This window comes from Camponotus floridanus, unplaced genomic scaffold (assembly GCF_003227725.1).
Source record: "Camponotus floridanus strain SB8 unplaced genomic scaffold, Cflo_v7.5 scaffold177, whole genome shotgun sequence".
Taxonomy (NCBI): Eukaryota; Metazoa; Arthropoda; class Insecta; order Hymenoptera; family Formicidae; genus Camponotus; species Camponotus floridanus.
In genome coordinates, this window is record NW_020229300.1 from 75,375 (window position 1) to 96,061 (window position 20,687).

Genomic DNA, 20,687 nt, shown 5'->3' on the forward strand with positions numbered 1-20,687 from the left:
GCGCCATTATCGCACCAATATTGGTGACTTGGCAACCGGTTTTGGCCCAGAATAGGGCCGTTAGTAAAATCTATATAGGTATGTTTGTGGAAGAACAGCGCTTCCGTCTTCTCTTTCATAACGTTTGTCATAACTATTAATTACATAAGCAATCGTATTTCTCTGAATCTATTTAATACCTATGACGTTAGCATACGATGACATTCTACGTACTGATATCGATTTTTTCCACTTGCTGACAATCGCAACAAGGGATTAATTATTTTCATGAATCAGTGTATATCCGTCTTAAAAATTCGTATGGTTCTACTAGATGACGGTAAAAAGACCTTCAACCTTTTAATAGTTAATTAAAAAATCTGGGCAATGCCACAGTGAAAGTTATATATACTAAGGAAGAAAAATACAATAAAATTTTCACACAACGAAAAAGCGAGATATCAATGTTTTTTCTTTTAATTTATTAATATTTATTTCTCTTAATTTATCAACATTTTGGCTAATAATCATTTAATTATTTATCAATGTTTTATTTGACACACTTTTTAAATGTATCATTTTACGATATTTACGCAATTCTCCAGAAAAAAATTTGAATTTTTCTTGTACATATATATTTTATATATATAGCACTTTATTCTGCGTTATTTTCTATTATATTATACAGAGTGTTAAAAAAATACTTCAATTCTCTCTCTCTCTCTCCCCCCCCTCTCTGAAATTTCTTTGAAAAGTGTATCTGAACAACTACTTTAATTGTATTATTAATAAAAGCTTTAATACAGTAACGTTTTTCTAGAGATAAAATTAAAAATTTTGTTTCCAACTATTCTCAATTACACGTAAAAATGACAGTGGAGGTAATTTATCCCTAAAACTATCATTGTATTCGCAAAAAGTATTTTTAGCCACACCTTTTCAAGAGCTAAATCTTTTATTCAATCTTTTATTTCAAAAACAGAGTACTCCGGACATATGTTTATACGAATGTTTTTTTCTTATTTTGATCTAGACTATTGCTCTTTAAATTTTTGTAACATCTTTCCGAAACATCCTGTACATATGTATACTTTTTTTTCAATCAAATTAAATTTTTACTTGGTCATCAGAGTATCTCTTTCACATGAACGATGCGACGGCGCATCTCGCATTAACGCGAGAGAGATCTCGCAACGGAGCGGCGTGGCGTTGCGAGAGTCCGATGTCAGCCGGCCGAACAGTCGTGAGATCGTGTGTGTGTGTGTTTGTTTGTTCGCATGGCTTCCCCACACACACACACACACACACACACACACACACACACACACACACACATCGAAGGTTCCTCGGTGAAGGCGATCGAGGTCGTTCGAGCAAGGTTATACACCATTTTCTCTCGCCGCCGTCGTTCGATCTCTCAAACTAAAGACCCTTCGAACATTGAGCGTATTTTTGTTACTAAAAGAAAAGATATACAGAAAAGATATACAGTTGCCTTACTTCATATCAAGTATGCTTTATTTAGTCTAATTTGATTTTTTTTTAATTTTATCATTACGTACACAAGGACACATTAATATTCTTCGAAACTTTATCGCATTAGAAATTAGAGGGGAATGAAAGTTAAGGTAAATTAAAAAATACTTTAACCACACACACAGTAATTACGTATATCGTTTTTTGATTAATCATTATCTACAATACGAAATTATTAATTGGCTTACTAAATGCTTCCAATTAGGCCTTGATTTAATTAAAATCATAATTGACTCAAAGTTGATGAAATCAGCCCTTTTATTCATTTCGTACAGATTTATATAATTATCGCGATTGACATACATTGAATTATTTATGTTCGTTAGAAAAAAAGTAGCCTTTTCGTGCGAACATTTAAGAAGGACATTTAAGTCGCGACAGCCATATGCCACTGGTGTTTCTTAACGATAGCGACGGTTGAATCGTCGATAGAAAATCTCTCTCGGTAATCTGAAGGTAATTGACCTGCTCCCTTCGTCCTTCATCGGCTTCCCCTTGCTCTCGAACGTAGTCGTCGAGACATTGTTTATTCACCTGCGTATATGTTGCAACGATACGTATGATGTCATATTCGATAAGATAAGCTTCCATTGTTAATTTTAAAAACATAAAAAAAAAACTTAATTTCACAATCAGAGAAACTAAGCAAAATACAATTTCAGAGTCTAATATATTTCATATTTTCTTTCATTCGAGAAACTTCTTTGTCCAATGTGTATTTCTTCTTAAAAAAAGAATTGATGCTAACTACGTGATTTATCGTGAATTACAATATCGTAATTAATCCTTAAAGCTTATATCGATAGAAAGTATGTGTGACTTTAATCGCTAAATATCAGTAAAATTCTTGAGAAACATTGGAGAACGTTTAAACGTGTAACTGCAGAATTTTTAAATTTCTTATAGAAATCTTTAACTTGCACACGTTGCTCTCCTCTTCGCATTATTATCTCAGATTAATAGTAATTTCTCGCTCATTTATTTTCCGGATAATTGGTAAAGAGAGCTACCGCTTCTCTCAATTTTTCTATTCATACTACGAAGATGGTTTATTTATCTACTTCACTCTGACCTTTGATAGTCTTTCACTGTTGGAAATTCTAAAGAGCGATGCGTCAACATCGACCTTTGCGCGCATAGGTAACGCCTTAGGGCCTCATATTCAATGTCTGAATAATTATTTTGCAGGAATATTTCGTTAGCAAACTCATGAGAGAGTCCTCGGGGGAAACAAAATCTCTGACATCATTGAAAGTTGCGCACAGTAACGGCAGAAGTATTATTTCTCATGTTATATACAAAATATATGTATCTGCGATTTTTAAATTAAATACGTACAATCTTGTGCAAAATTGTATTTCCTGACGGTAGTTGGTTTTAACTTTTCTTACTTGTCAATTTTCTTAATGAACACAGATGCATTAAATCTTTGATTAATTGCAGCGCGTATGCGCGCACGCAGACATACTTTCGGTATAACAATACGAACAAAGAATAGTCCATTCAGGATTGTTCCAAACTACTGAGAAAAACTCGAGCATTTTGTTTTCTATCTCTTTCTTTTTACTTATTTCTCCTTATTTTCCCTTATTTACATGAGATAAAATTCATTCCGGAGCGTGGAGTGTGGAGAAATGTGTAAAGCGATTATTCTGGTATAATTCGTCATTTAGCAGACGTCCTTGTCACGGCTAACGTATCCTGGGAGAACCAATCTCTACTCGCGGGAGAACCTTCTCTGCACAACGCCCGTCTGGCTCGTATACGGGTGCTCGTATGCAACGTGCACTTGTATGTGTTGCGTGCAATGAGCGATTTCATTTCACGTATAACAGCAATGCTCGGCACGATCGAGAATGATACGTGTGCGGGCAATCGGACAATGAGAATAGGGAAAAGGGGGATTTTTCTTATACATGTACAAACATATGACTCTTTGACACGTATACTCGTGCCACGTAACCTTATCTCCCCCCTCCCCCACCATCATCCCTCTTTCTCTCTTTCTCTTTCAGATTATAAATTTTTCCTCTCTTGTCTTTCTCGCAGAATTTTACCACGAATGCAGAGAATCTCTATTATTCGAATATATTTAGTTTAGCGATAACAGAGATTTTTTTTCGCGCAGATTTGTATGCGACTGACAGTGGGTGCGCGCACGTGCTCGATTCTACATGTATGTATGTGTGCATTACGTACGAACGCTCGCCTTCACATTGTTGCCTTTCACTCAGTTTCTTAGAGCAGCCACTTTATTATATATAGGTATAGATTTTATCCAGCGCATTTTATTGCCATTATTAAGGAGGACCTATATAGATCAGAGCTTCGTCAAAGGTTAATAAATCGAATGCATTTCGAGATTCGTGAATTTGACGTTGCCCAAAACAGTTTTAAAATATAAAATTAATAAATTTGTGGATTTGTCCTGTACAATATAATTGACCTTTAAAATCGTAAATATTATACTAACCTTATTTTTTTATATAATAAATCTCGATTTTAATTATGTGACACAAAAATTCACGAAGATAAAAATTTTAATTTATGTAATGACACAAGAATAATTTAATTTAACAACTAGGAAAAAATAAGACATATATATAGATGTAACAATGCTGCGCATTAAAATGTTTAGTTTTAAAGTAAAGGAAAGTAGCTACGATTAGCAATGACTTGAAAGTGCTCTAATCATACAGACGGCTTTGAGATTGTTATTTATTATTGAATCATTTATATATATATATAACGGTTTTTGAAATACGTCCAATGTATTATATAAGAAATTAACGAGAAAAAAATCCTTAATGTTGTCGACATATACTTAATGTAGTCGACTGATACGACGAATATGTCAATTTCGCAATATTGTGCCGTCGATTCAATAACTGGAAACTTGGAGTTTTCGAAGAGGTGGAAGAGCACATTTCGAGAATTTGTCAATCATCGCGGATACATTCCAACGGAGAAAACTAGAAAACTAGAAAATGCTCTTTCCCGCTGTGTGCAAAATATATATCGATTTCTTCAAACCACTCGCATTTAACAGAATCCTCGCTTCTTTCATTTCAGCATTTTAATTTCAAATAATTTATACAACACAATCGACATTTACCATAGGAGAATCGGTAAATAGCGAGGTTATCATTTGCGAGATAATAAAGTTATTTAAAGAAGGCTGTTTGAACTTTGAGAAATTTCATTGATTCCAATCGATCAGACATTCAATCCGATCATGAGTGATTTTGTAAACTTTGTTTTCACCAGTTGCACAAGAGTGCAATCAGGCAATGGGGCGTGAGTCAATTCTCGTTACGTTATACCTGGCAAAAAAACCTTTTATAACGTAGACTGCCATTGTTTCTTTCCTGCAGTAGTATTATCGAGCGGATGGAATTGAATTTAAAAATTAGTTTCTCTTTGCGAAAAGACGCAGCATTCTAGCGTGAAAGTAAAGTAGTTGTTGCGTTTTGCACAGTAGATGAAATATGCGCGGGGCCAACTAGCGTCACTTTGATGATGATGACGGTCGGACATGGTTTCGCACAATTTTTTTTCTTTTAATTAAAAAGTAAAGGACAAATGACATGTGTTCCCTCAGGGACGAATTATAAGGCGGAAGATTCCTTGCGCGCAATTATTGTTTTCGCGATACACGTTTCCGCTTTGAGTCGGTTACGCATAGTCACGCGTAACACACGCGTGTAATACGTATGTAAAAATGTGTGTCCAGCAACATAAAGGTGGTTGGTACCCACCGCGGTCAATCACGACTGACACGCGAAACGTCGCTGCCGTAACAGTTACTTTTACGCGTGACCCACTTACCATTCTAGCAGTCGAATCTAAGCATCGTAATGAGAAGTGGGTCGAGCAGAAATCATCGAATAGACGGGCCGGGCGGGCGTCGCGATGCAACCCTAAAACGAAGGTCGTGCGTTTGTGGCATTCGGAAGGTCGAGCGTGGTCTCGCACAAGTAATACGTGAAATTCTCTCTGTTATGCGAGTCTTGCGTAGACGAAGCATGGATATCGTAGATCCTGCAATTTTATATAATCTTCGCTTCTAATTTATAATTAATGACTTATTAATTAATTGTCTAAACGGCTTAACATTACTCGGAGACGCTATTTTGATTATTATTATCGACACGTATGTATTTATAGATATTTATATTGTGCGAGAAGACACGTTGCGGTGTAAATGTGTAAAAAATGCAAAGATATATATAGCACGCTATTTTATAATTGATTTATATTCAAAATGTGTCAAATATATATTAACAGCTAATCGATGTAAGTAAGAGGTAATGGTTGTTGTTTGGAATGTTGTTCGACGTATATCGTACTAAAAATTATTGAATCTAATTCCAAGTATCGAGCCTTGAGAGAGAGAGATGACGATTATCCTGACGCGCCGAATGCTCATGGATCGCGTATCGATGTTGATATTAAAATGGCGGCGAGACGTAGATATGCAATTGCCTCTGCAGATGACCTTTACGAACCGATACATACCGGCTTCTGCTCCACTGATATATGTCACATATACGCAATATGTGATACGCATCGATTAATTTTAAGAATTTTAAGAATTGTGTACACAAATATCACGAATTTAATGCAAAACGAGGACGATCTGAGAAAAAAGATTTTGCCTTGAAGAATGTCAACATCTGTTGCCTAAATTTTTTCAATTCGAGATTGGACTTGATTTTTGGCTTAAAATCAAGTTTGCGACACGTAGATTTAAAATATGCAAGTTTCCAAATCAAATGGATTCAGGTGTTGTTCTAGAGAAAATAAGTTATAGATTGTATAGAGATAAGTTATAGTTGTATAGAGATAAGTTATAGATTGTTAGAATGTAAAAAATTAACATTTTTACAGGGGTAAAAATGTATTAAATGGTAACTCGGTGGTCCATCTGAAAACTTGCATATTCGTAATCTACGCGTCATAAATTTTATTTCAAGCCAAAAATGGAGTCGAGTTGGGAAAATCTTGGGCAAGGTGCGCCTATGAACACTTTGCCGCATTCTTTTTTAATTGCATGCATTACATTACTGTATTCTTGCCAAAACGTCAAAAAGAGAGAGAGAGAGAGAGAGAGAGAACAAGATTGCATTTTGATTGAAATGCCAGACTATCGCAAGAAGCGACTGTAGCATCGCAATACTGAAACAGAGATAGCAAATGACGCGGTATAATTATTCATGCATTTATTGTTAATCGCGATATGTATTTAATTATAATATTTTAACTTGAACTCTTGTCATACTGAATCTTGTAATAAATATCGAGAGAATTTAGATAGATTTTTTTGTCCCGCATTATATATAAACATAACAGAGATCGATAATTTGATACTTTTTTATTGGAATACCAGGGATGCGAAACGACAATATAGGTCGAGAGAGCTGCTCGCACACATTCTATCGTAGTTTTAACTCCCGTTTCAAAATAACATAAACGTAATCGAGATTCGACATTGCGAATAGGAACATATATACGCGAACATCGAATGCGGGTCACGTGTGTGTATACAGAGTGTCTCTTCGCGATGAATCTCTCTCGACAATTATTTAACGCACGTCTACTCTAATATTTATTCATTTATTATCTTTAATCCTTGCCCTTCGGCTTTGGATTATACTTTCGATATTATATAGTTAAAAAACAATCGAGATGAATTAAGATAAAACACAATCGGTCACTAAAATAAGATTTCAATAATATGGAATGGAGAAGCAAACAAACAAAACTAAACTGAACCTTAATGCGCCTAATATCAAATCTTTTAGAGACTATTTGCGAAAAATATTATATATATATATATACGGAAATTAATAATAATGCTGCTGTGAAGAAAATACCGAAATAAAATGAACGAGATTGTAGTGGGATAATACCGTCGTGGTACGAGTATGTCTTTATCGTCGCGGCCTTGCGCGTATGTAGGCGGCCGATATGCGGGTGTTACGTTTCTCGTGGCATCCATTTTTTTCCATTTTCCCCAATTTACACCGTTCATTCATGCGATTTGTTATCTTACATCCGTGGCATCCGTACACGTATTTACGCGCATTCGCCTCACACGCGATTGCTCTAGAAAAGAAACGGCATAATTTAGCTTATGTTAGTAATTCAGCTACGTATATCAGCGACGACGGTTCTCGCGCGTTATATCGAGAAGATTAAATCGATGGCCGCAAATAAGAACAACCTGCCTCCGCAAACATCGTTATGCAAAATCAACAGTTGTGGATGCGTTATAGTTTTTATTATTATTGGTTATATATTGTCGATATTTGTTGCAAATCGAGTGTCGCTTTCAGCCAAGACGTCACCTCTGTCATCGTGCCTGAATGCCCTCTATGTCTCTGGGAGAGATGGATGCAAGAGGCGATTCATGCACGATTCATGCACGATTGATCAATCGTTAAAATTTTCAGCCCGCTCACTCATAGGCCGCCAAGTGTCCGATAAAACTGGTTTCAGAGACCTTTTTGCCGAGCTCCTTCTTGCCTTGTGTCGCAGCTCCTCTCGTTTCTCGGTGAGGCATAGAAAAGAAAATCACGAGACCTGCTAAAAATCCTCTCCGGCGATATAAATGACAATTTAAACGAACGCTGTATCCGGATAATCCGACTTTAGAATTTATCGTGGATACGTTTCAAGCAGACGTTTCGCAGGCGAATCGCAAAAGCCGGAACATGTTGATATACAATATTTTGGTCTAAAATTGTTTCGAAAATCGAACGATCCTATGGATTAAGAAGGTTAAGATGTTATATATAACGATATGATATTTTGATAAATGCAAAAGATTTTGACGAATTTAAATTTGCATAAAGAAATAATTCCTATGTATGCAGTCGCATCTCGCTTGCGAGAAGCATCATTCATTTCCTTCCAACATTATTTACGAGCGAGCTAATTTTGTTTTATCATAAAATTATAAGCAAACAATTTTTATCGAGATTTTTATTTATGGCATTCGTAAACGTTTTCACATCGAGTCTTCACAACTGGCCCCATCTCGGCATATATACGTACCTATATATAAAATTTTGGCTGCGTGATGAGGGACGATTATACAAGACGCGAAACCAAAGGATCTCAAACCTGCAAAACTGGATTTGTGTCCTCCTCGTTCGTGTGACGTATACATTGAAAATTGCCGATTCGTATCGCGACAGATATGTCGCAAACCGCTCACGCTTTATTCGCGATTTAACCGCCATACGCAATTTCATCTCCATTTATTTCTCTCGATCATGCATATCGATAAGTAGCGCTTCTTTGTTCCCTATAACGTCGGAAAACGGATGCTCTCTAAACATTCTCGACATTGCTGATACGATAAAATCTCGATCTTACATTTACATTTCGTCGGAGAGGAAAATTTTAAATTATTTAAATTTTTATTTAAAGAAATATAAATTAATATGAGTTTTTTTTTTTACTAAATTAACTTTAAAGTTTACTCTCGTGCATAGTTCAACGATGAAAATCTTCATAAATTAAAAATGACTAAAATCTCGTTTCATGCTAAAGAAGCCACACCATTGGAGCTACGCGTAGTCAACTGACAATTATAAATATATAATTAGCTTCGCGCATTTGGATAACTTGCGTAGGAAACGATGTGTTTTATCTTGAAAAAGAAATGGCTGCAATGTTGACTATGCGTGTAATGACTATGTACACTTTTTACTTTGCTGTTAAAAATGTGCCTCGGCAACGCAACGATATAATACGTTTCAAACTCCGTAACGCAATCTCCGATTAAGGAGCGAGCTCTTGGGCAATCATCTCGGACTTGAACGATCGAATTTACATTAAGACAAATGGATACTTTGCGAAAGTAGAAGATATCGCTGATCAAAAAGAATAATAAGCGCTGACTCGAGTAAAAGTATCGACGCGTACTTTTTAGCCACACATTTTTATTATACATTATATTTTATTATACATTATATTGCGGTTCTTCGCAATATAAACACTTTTTAATTTTTACCATTTGAAATAATGAAAATTATTAACTTTTGTTGTAGACTCTCACGAGATTAATGAAATCGATTATACGCAGCAATATTAATATTATATCCTTTACTCTACACCGATGATGGAACGATATATTGTATCAAAGCGAGGAGGCAAAAATCGCATGCGCAAAGAGAACAATTTCCCATTTGCATATTTATAAAATATGCACTCGAGCCGGTATGTCTCTAATGTGCTTTTACCCCCCCACCCCCGTGATCTTTCCTCTCTCTTTCTCTTTTCTGTTATATCGTATATTGTCCATATCCTGACGTGTTAGACATCATTGTGGAAAATTCCATCTAACGCACGAGAGTAACGAATACTTCAACTCTTTATTTGCACGATGTGGTTGTATACGTATATATGAAATTTGTTCTAAACTTATGAGCAGTATTTATTTATAGAGATAGAATTTAAATAACTTGAGTCTCTTTAAAATTTGATTCCAATTCGATGGAAGATATTTAATGGATTCTGTCTAGAATCTGTCGCATCATCGCATTTTATAAAATTATATAAAATATTATATTATTTATATGTAAAATTGTTTTTGACAATTAACCGTAGAATATGCGTCCACGACGCATTGTTCAATAATAACGATCGACGATATGATCGGCGATAGGACGAGATAAGGTCAAATTTATGTAACACGTGTAACGATCGTGAAAGTTCATTATCGGCAAATGTGCACGATAACGAGCGTGTCGAAAATATAAAATTGCTTCATAAAATTTTAGCTTTGTCGAGCTTATCGTGTGCTCTCGATTAATTAATGCTACCGCGCGGTCGAACGGGTTCTTCTTCGGGGATCGTGCCAAACTTAAAACCGAGCGCGTTACGTCAGCCGATACCGTTGAAGAAATTTTCGGATAATTAGTAGGCGCCGGTGCCGTTAGAAAAAAAATGGCCTAATATAGCGGTATCGCTTTTGTCGAAATTAAGCGACAAATTTCAATCCCCTTCGCTTGATCGTTCCATACGCTTGCTTGCAACATACGTGCGTGAATTTTATATCCTTCGATAATAGTAATTTTATATCCTTCGATATATCCGTCAAATTTTAAGCTCGCTCTGCTTCAGCGATTAAGCGTCGCTAAACGTTGCAGGAACCAAGGTCGCGCGCTTTGTTTGTCGACGAGCGAGACCAAATCGTTAATCATAGATGCGAGTGTAATTAATTACACGGCGCTATTTTTTTCCCCGCTTGAGTTTTCGCGACATTGCGGCAGACTCGAAAGGCGCCACCTTCTCGCAAAAGAAAAAAGAGAAACGTAAGCATCGCGTCGCGATCGTTTTCTCACCATCGTAAACCGTCCTTACTATGGAGGCTGCGGACAGCTCGCGTAGCAGTTAATTATCGGGGAACGTGTAAAAATTACCTTTATCGATCGCGCTTGTCCGCGCGAGACTCGGACACGCGTATATACACGCGAGCGATCGTGTTTGCAACAGCCTTTTTCTCCACGCTCTCTCGCCCTATGGCCATACGATTATCGTTCGATAATTTCTTCTAAATCCACGTAAGAGAGCGAAAGGATCATGCGGAAATTTTCACCTTCCTGAGAGTTCTCCCTCTCTTTCTCTCTGAGAGGTAATCGCGCACAAATATTTATAAAACAAAACTGTTTTCATAAATACAAGGAAAATGTGTATGTGCGTGTACAGATATATATATATATATTTCCAATTAATTTCAAACTTTACCAAAGAAAGATGTTACTTTACTTGTGTACTTTATTCATGTACTTAATTTACTGCAAAATTTTAATTTAAAAAAATTGCATTGCCCCAAGAAAATAATTGCCATTTAATGTTGGCATTTAAAGAGCGATATTTAGCGTTGTTTAATTAAATTTTGATTCAGTTATGTAAAACGCCCTCGCGACTTGGAAGAAATGTTGAAAAAGAAATGCGATAAATAACGCGAGACACTTTACACGAATCTTGCGCGATCGTCGCTCGCTTTTCCACTCGTGGATTCGATAAAGCGCGTAACACAGCCAGATGTTCCCAACAAGTCGTGCATGCGAAGCTCGACGTAAACGGGTTTTAAGGGGAACGTGTAAAGGCCGGAAGTAGAATGTCGCCGTGCGGTTTTGGATTCCCTGTTTCCTATGCGCGACGACTGACGGCGTATCGTAGCTCGACCTGGATAAGAAAAAAGACGCAACACCAGTTATATGTATATAATCATCACATACACTAGCTGCTGCGCGTACCGGTTTCGAGCAGGCTTGAAAATAATGTACGTACGATGCGGTTTCACCGCTCGCCGTCCGCGCGCGCCAACTTTTTCTCATGCGAACTATACACTATGCGAACTATGCGGGAAACAAATAGTTTCCCGTTTCAATGTTCTTACCGTCACGCAAGGGCATGCACATTGCGAAGAAGACGTTCTTCGAGTAATAATTTTAATAAAAGTAAAATTAATAACGATTCATATAAATGTGTCGATACATTTGCATAGATTCCAAAGATATATCTATTCTTGCGACAATCTATATAATAGCTTCAAATAATAGATATATCTACAATATATTAAATATTAAAAGTAAATCACGACAATTTTGAATTAAAGAGCACAGAGATACATTAAATCGGGACTCGCCAAAATGATGGCGCAAAATACAAAAATGTTTCCGCCCTAGACTGGATTCTCTTGAATGGTGCAATGTAGAATTGTAAAATACAAATGGATTAATATATTTTTGTGTTCTTTAATTTAGAAATTATTAATATTAATTAAATTGTGTTTTTAATTTTTAATTTCTAATTTAATAAATATATTGTACATTCGTTCCTTAAACTCTTCTATTATTTTGATAATTCACATCGTTTAGAAATATATCGAAATACATCATTATTTGCACATACTAAATCTCAATTATCTGTAGAAATATACAAGTTTTTTGATAGATAGACATTAAATATGTAACATCACTTTTTAATTGTTTATCTTACTTATCGTTATTCATACAAGGATATTCATATATATTTTACTTACCAGGTTCTTTATCATATCTAGATATACAGGTATATAATCGAAACTATCAATTACATAGATCGAAATTCTAGAAAAGAAGTGGTACTCTATAAATAAAAGTATAAAAAGGAGATAGTTGAAGGAAATATGTATGAAGCGATTGGAGATACATAATTTATTTCGGCCATGGATGCTCGTACATTCCGTTACTTTAATTAAGTCAGAAGATATGTAGTCCTCGCATTCGAAGCCGCGATCTCGTTTGCTAGACTCGCGGGGAATCTCGTTGCTTCCTGTCGCAATCATATCGAGCTTGTAAATCTGCCTTCTTGCACAGGCAGCGCGTGCAATATTTTTAAAAATTGACCTATCAAATAAACCTAGATACATATCCGCCTCTTACATATTTTCCTCGAATATTGTGTTGCGTTTTATAAAAATTAATGAATTCATCATTATATATATTTAACTGCATGTAGCTTGACATGTACACGTGTGTGCGAAATTGAAAAAAACTACGATATATGAAAGTTACATTTCTGCACAGAGATTCTCTAATTACAAATACTTTTTTACAATTCCGATATCGTAGAAAATATTTGCAACTTTTACACGATCAAAAATACCTCGCCATTCGCGGAGGATTACGGCGGCGGAACTCCCGCCGTCTCGCTTTCGCAGTCCTCGAGTGAAATCCGCGGCAAGGTCGCGTAAGCAAGAGCCGTAGCGATGGTGTGAACGATTTAGGCCGGAAATTCCGGGCGCGATCAGCGATCGTTCGCACACACGTGCGCGCATTCTCCGCGCAATATCGTTCTTTTTCTCTTTCCCTCCCGTTCTCCTTTCCTTCCCTCTCTTTCTCTCCCCCCTCTCATTCTCCCCGTGTGCCATTCTATTCCGTCTTCCCGTTTTGCCCCCTTTCTTCATCGATACGCGCTCAGATCGTAACGCCAAGCGGCGATACGGCAGTGTACTTGTTGAAATTACGAATTCATTAGCGACGAATAACTTTCACTCCGCCATCGGGACAGAGTTATTTCACACGGGCTACGCTAGTCGACCATATATATATATATTCCATATCCCATTGACGATATATGTATAGATGTGTCTGTAATTACCAAAGTACACGTATGTGAATGATAATTGTGTGATCTGTTGTTACAAACTGAGAATTGTGTGCGAACATGTTTGAATTAATTTAAATCAATTTTTACATACAAAGTGTGAAATCTTGGTTTATATATATATATATATATATATATATATATATAAACCAAGATTTCACACTTTGTATGTAAAAATTGATTTAAATTCCTATATATATATATATATATATATATATATATATATATAGTACACACAAAATCTTATTTCTTATTTATCAAATCAATTTTATTCTATTTGCGATATAAATTATTAATTATTTCATGAAACAAGTTTCGGGATATATCGAAATTCCGTATAATAAAAAATCGCTTTGCAACATTTATTTTTATTCCGTTAGAGAACGCGTTATTACCCGGAAAACAAAAACTTATTTTTTATTCTTTAATCAGCTTATCTTATCATTCACGCGGGAAAAGGAAAGACTTGCCCGCAAATTGATACGCGATGAAACGGTGTCACTGTTATCTACTACTTTGAAAATGAAAATAGCACCGATTTGCCTCCACTAGAAATGATTCTTGGATAAGATTGCTCCATATGCGATATAAATAAGAATTGCAGATATAAAGATAAAAATTTTTGCATCTTTAAAGATTAGAAATGCTTTTAAATGCTTGCGATGTCGATAATTTTACTCGTTTGACATTAAATACGTGAAAACATATTAACATTATTGCATTTTTTTTAATACAATATATAAGATTAACACGGCATAAGAATACTAAAGCAGAGCGAACAATTGCGTCACGAATGCGTCAATTATTCGCGCATGATTTATAATAAATGTTTTAGTTATTCAATTATTTTTCAATAATTATTCGCGTACGACATTTCATCAGATGAAAAAAATTAACACGTATCATTTAATTCGCGTAATATTTACAAAAACATACGCGCCATGTGTGCGCAATTTATTTGTTTATAAATTGAAAAGTTACACTTGTTCCATCCGCAATGATCTGAAATATCGTTGCATTTGTCCAAGTCGAGATACTATGACGGCATATGTGAAAAATAAATTGACTTTCAGATCTCGTCAGAGTGTTTGAGTTCAACTTTTATTCGAGTGTATTTCTACTTGCTTGTGCCGAATTTAAATGTCAAAATTTCAGGGCATAATTAAGAAAGAAAGTTCTTTAGAGATTACTTGCTTCGTTTTAGAAAAAAAAATGGCAAAAATAAAATAATGTCTTCGTTTTTTACTTATTTATTTACATTTAGTTATTCACGTTGTCACTTTTGTAAAATCGCTAAAAATGTATAAACATAGACAAATGTTGTTTTACACTTCTTGATGAAAATTTTGTTTGTTTTTTGTACGCTCTCCAAGTTTTGACTTTTAAACGTATACGAGTTGTATTACATTTTAAATATAATAAATATTTTTGGCGGAATTCTTCTGAATCGATTGTTTCTTATAACAAGAATTCGGTGTCACTCGATGCGCATGTCGCAACTTTTTTAATTTTATCGACGTCGTTACGCTTTATTTATCATATGCGTCTTATACTTTTCGCACACATTAATTACGCAACAAGTGCTGATGCGGTTACATTCGTGCCACGAGCAAAAACAATCGTTAATGTAATATTATAACATCAAACAATCGCGCGCGATTGTGTAAAGCTAACCGAACGGCTTCCATCATTTCGCGCGATATAATGTCAATGTCACGTATAATTTTCGATAACATTGAGTTCGCATATGTCTGTGATATTAATAAATTCCACGAAATTTACCGATGAGCATAAAATGACAATAAATCACAGACTTTCAAAGTTGTCCCAAGTACGGCTTACTGTACCGACAATCAGCTTTGTCGATTAAATTGTAGTGATATAATAAAAGAATAATAAATTCGCGTATTCGCGAATAATCGAGAGGAGAGGAGTGAATAATAACGTCGACACACAGGTAACATCTAGTTAAATATACCAATTGCTCTACAAAGTGTGCGAACAATATTTGCGCTTTACTTGAGATGTTTATCGCTCGAGACAAATGGCACATCATTTCTTTTCCGTACGCCGCATTTTGATCGTCTTAGCGCGGTCCTCTCATCGCGTGCGATTATACGATATCGCTGTGCGCCATCATTTATGTTTGTTACGAAAATTATTTATAATTACATCAATTATCAATTAATTATTTTTCTATCTACACTTTGCATCTCGATATTATTGATATATTAATTAGACGTATCCAGATATCGTGTAGAGTCACTGCAAATTTTCAATCAAAAAACCTTGTCCAATTTTATAGGAACGATAGGTTCGATGGTTCGATTATCACGATAATTTTTGGTCATCGACAGCGGAAAAGTTAATTTTTTTCTGGCAATGAACAGCAGACGTTGCCAAGGAATTTGTTTCACTTTGACCGTATTAACGCTATCTAAATGCAATTCACCTCTATCGCCATCTCTCTCTTTCTCTTTTGCCATTGTCTTTTTCTTTTATATTGGATCCGTGGTACTTGCTTACCGGTAATTTGCAAGGTGTCTGGCTTTTTATCGACCGCTATGCTCCAGATTGATCGCCAAGCTAACATTGAGATCTTTCTATCGAAAAATTCGTACTATTGCATTATATATATATATTTAATACTTTTGCAACAACGTAAAGCTAAAGTTTTTAAACGTACGGCCTCCTCTATCCTTGATTCAGATAATTCCATCCCGTTTGTAAAGCGATAACTTGAAACGGATATCGGGAATATCGGAATAATGAGCATGTTGTTGGAATCTTATCGCGTGTCTCTTAGAAAACAAGCGCTGACAACGAAGACAAGCTGCTCTTATTTTCCTAAAGAAAGGGATCAGACTTCATTGACTTTTTCGATAAATGTGCCCTTCGACCTTCGAACATCAATAAGAAAAGAATGCACGTTTCTTCGGCATTCGAATGAGCTTATCGCTGTCAATTAATCGACGGTGGAGAAATCGTGCACTTGTTGTTAACCTTGCTGAACGAACGTTGAGAGATAATCCCCGTTAATAACGAAGCCAACGACGCGATCTCCGAAGCGATCTAACGAGGGGTGGGGGGGGGGGGCGTTAAATTCGCCGGCGAATCAATTAAGTGGATCGCGAACGGCGGAAAAGGACAAGCGATCTTTTTTCACGTGAGAAAAGAGCGGCACAGGTGTTACCGCCGCCGGGCAACGCGCGATGTCGAAACACACGTCGAAGAGATTTCTCGTTCCCATCACGATCGTCGAGACAAGATCGCGCGTTTCGTTCGAGATAATTCAGCAAAAGAAGTCGAGAAAAATATTGAATAACACGTTCGCCGATTTCTCGCGAGCCATTACGAAAAATAAGCTCGCCTTTTACCGTTCTTTCATCTTAATTCTCTCTATCTGCATTTTTTAAAAAAAGAAAACTATCCGGGTTTCTTAAGTTTTTTTTTTAGTCTTGTACAATCCTGTGTATTCAAAAAAAGGAAAATGTTTTCTAGTCTCTATTTTTCCTCCTCTATTCAATGAGAGAGAAAGAGAGAGATAAGGAGAAGATTAAAGACAGGAGAAGCGGGCGCGCGGGAAAGAAAAGAAGAAAGAAACATCTCTCCATCCGATAGAAGAAGGGGGGGGGGGCATACCCGGCGTTCGGGTGTCGCGATCCTCCTCAGGAAGAATCAGAGGGGAGGTAAAAGCAAGTACGTCGGCGAAAGTGTTCTTGTATAATGCGCTCGCTGGGTCCTCCACTGCCAGAAACGAACAAATTTAACGACCGCCTGAAAAAAGGCCAATCTCGGGCTCTCTCGCCGGCCAGCTCGTTCACCGCGAGAGAACGATCTCTTTATCGAGTTTCTCCGCGTAAATTAATCCGCCCGGCGTTCATTCTTTCTAGAGACTTTGCTCTTTCTTCCTTTCCTTCCGCCGCGTAGAAGAAAAAAGTCTTGCAATTCCGAGAGATTTGACAAGATTGCACATATTGCTAACATGTTAGCGAAAGCGAATCGTAGAATCACCTTACGATTCCACGAGAAATGATATTTCTTGCTTTTTGACAATGTCGTCAAGGATTTTCTTTTCCATTGATATGAATACAACAGTGTATTTGGATACTTTTTTTTAGTCCTACTTGCGAATCGATAACGACGTGGAATGCGAAACATACACATACACATACTTTCATAGACGCTTCGCGCGAAAAGTCAACAACGATTTCGATTCGTGGAGCTTCTGCTCGCGTCAGAGATTATTAACGAGTAGAAGCAAACATAATTGCGTTTCTATCTCGCCTGTATCCGGTAACGAGATGACGATCTGTTCTTCCTCTTCTTTCTCGCTCGTAGCCCCCTCCTCCCCCCCCCCTCTCTCTCTCTCTCTCTCTCTCTCTCTCTCTCGTTGATCCACCAACGTCTCTCGTTCTGCCTCGCCACCTCTTTCTCCTACTTCATATCGAAGGTATGTAGGCTGTGCCACATCCTTGCCCGGAAACCGTTACCTTGCTTGGCTTTACACTGAATGGAGCTCGCTATACCGTTGTTCCCCATACACGAATTTCCTTCGGCCTCTCCTCTTTCTCCTCTTCCGCTGCTGCCATCGTCGTCTCCTTGCTATCGAGCGCAGCTTCTTACTATATTTATTAGCGCGTAAATGATTTCTCTTCCCGTTCCTCTCTCATCCAATGCGCCCACAAGTGATGTTCGATCTATCGTCGATCGAAATAATCGCCCGGATAACGATTTATCGATTTATCTTCGTCGAGCTCGATGCACAAGTGAAATTTGTTTACGACGATTCTCGGCGTCGGAAAAATGCGCTGCGTTTACAGAAAATAAGAACGCGGCGTTGCATTTCTGTGTCTTTTCTCTTCATTCGAGGGCATAGTCTCGCGTTACAATTCAGGGTTGAAAAGTCTACGTTTTTTCAATAATAAATCCATGTCAATGATGAAAATGGATATTTTCTGGAAGAGGCCGGCAAAAATGGATCTTTTCTATTTAAAAAAATTTTTTTCAATCTTTTCATCAATATTCGCCGATTAAAGAGTGCGTGTTTTTCAATTCATGCTTGATCCATAATAAGTTGAGCAATCGACATAACGAATAAATTAGTTTTTCGTTAAAAGATATTGAAAGATATTAAACACAAATCTTATTAAATTAAAACAAAATTTATTAATATTTATATCGCCAAAGTCTTTTTTATATTTTACAAATTTTATATATTAATTTGAACTAAAAAAAAAAGACTATTATTTAGATTGGTTTTATTTTTTTAACTATATGACTGATTAATACGATTTATTGATTAAAGCAAAAGTATCCTTTTTTGTATAAAGTTACATAAATATATTTTACGGTTACATATTAATTATTCTTATATAATTTTTGTTAGTTTTTATTCAGTTGGATAAGTAAAAATTTACCATGGTTTTTTCCATTCGCTGAATATTTCTGACCAACCTTGCTACAATCGTCTGTCGCGCTTCTTTTACGACTAACATTTCGGTTTTAACATTCAAGTTTATCCGAAACCTGGTAAAATAAATGAGCGTTAAAAGGCCATTTAACTCAAATCCATTGTTGCGCTCGCTCTTTTCCATGCCGCCGATTCTTTGTCGCTTGACATCGAGGTCCTCGGGTGGTCGACTTTTATCGTAACCGACTTTCCTTCCGACTTTACTTGAACCTGCGCCGCAGCGAGAGAAATGCCAGAAAGACGAGCTTGATGCGAATGCACTTTGGTAAATATTCGCGACGCGCTTCTTCGTGCGTTAAATCATCGTGAATTACACATTTATATCATCTCGCTATATCATTTCTCTAACATGCGCATCTCTAAAAACTGACGGCCAATTGACAGATTCGATTTGACCCACGAAAGTTCGATAAATCTCGCGTGGAAATGCCCTAACCGCGCGAAGAAGAAAGGAGCGGGTGAAAGAGCGAAGAAAAAATTCGGAATATTCACAATGATGAGTCTTGGAGAAATAGCGATGCGACAAAAGCAGCGGGAGCAGCTTGCTTTTCATCGTAAACGGGCGCATAAGAATGATAATATATGTTCAACGATTGACGTAACGCCAATAAAGTGTAACGTGTCGCGTGTTGCACGCCGTCATAATTAACTGTGTCGATATCTCTCTTTCTCTCTCTTTTCTTTCGCTCATTTCTACTTTTTACGTTCATTCGCGTTAAATGCATTCTCATTTCGACGTCGATCGAGGTTATCTCATTGATAATTTAATCGCGATGCTTTTATATCGCTATCGCGATATCGCGATATTTTACGCGAGAGTACAGCGAATCGAGAAACGCAAATTATTATAATACGACGAGGAGAGAATCTTCATTAATTTTATCGAGAGAGCGAGCAATTTTAGAAAAATCTTTCGCGAATCGATAAATGAGAATTGAGGGTACAACAAAGTAAGTAAATTCACAATGCACAAATTAATACATCTTAATTATAAATTCAGTGCGAGGAGGGGGAGAAACGTAATTTCTTGTGTATCGCGTATAAGGGGGAACGCTCTTTAGAGAAAAGAAAGAAGAAGGCTTTGCCCTCCTTTGCCTTCCTGAGTTTCCTCTCATATTTTTGCCTTCTTCGAGCTCGTTGACGACTGGACGACGACGATATAATCACGACGATGACAATCAGCTCCGCCAACAGCAGCGTCGCGCGTTGCATCGCCGTTGTAAAAGTGGGCCGGGAATTATTTGTACGTCAGACGACACAGCTGATCGTCCTCCTCGAGAGAGTATAAAAGAGTCGTTTCTCGATTTCGGCGCCGATATACCTCGGGACGAAAAAAACATCGTTCGATTCAGCGCTGTCCCAAAATAGTAACAACGGAAATAAACGGCAGCCACGGTTTAAAGATGTCAAAACGGACAAAGCATCCCGACGCAGTTAACGTTGACGACGTTGATCGCTCCTTACGATTAATACGATTTTTATTTGCAAGTTAACGACAATGGACAGATTTTGATGTCTACATTTCTGTAAC

The 20,687-nt window shown here is 36.8% G+C and overlaps 1 protein-coding gene across 2 annotated transcripts in view; it reads left to right on the forward strand.

Annotated features, from left to right (window-relative positions):
* Positions 1-20,687, forward strand: part of LOC105250173 (RNA polymerase II elongation factor Ell) — a 74,736-nt gene that overhangs the window by 26,704 nt on the left and 27,345 nt on the right. The gene's annotated exons all lie outside the window — the stretch shown is intronic.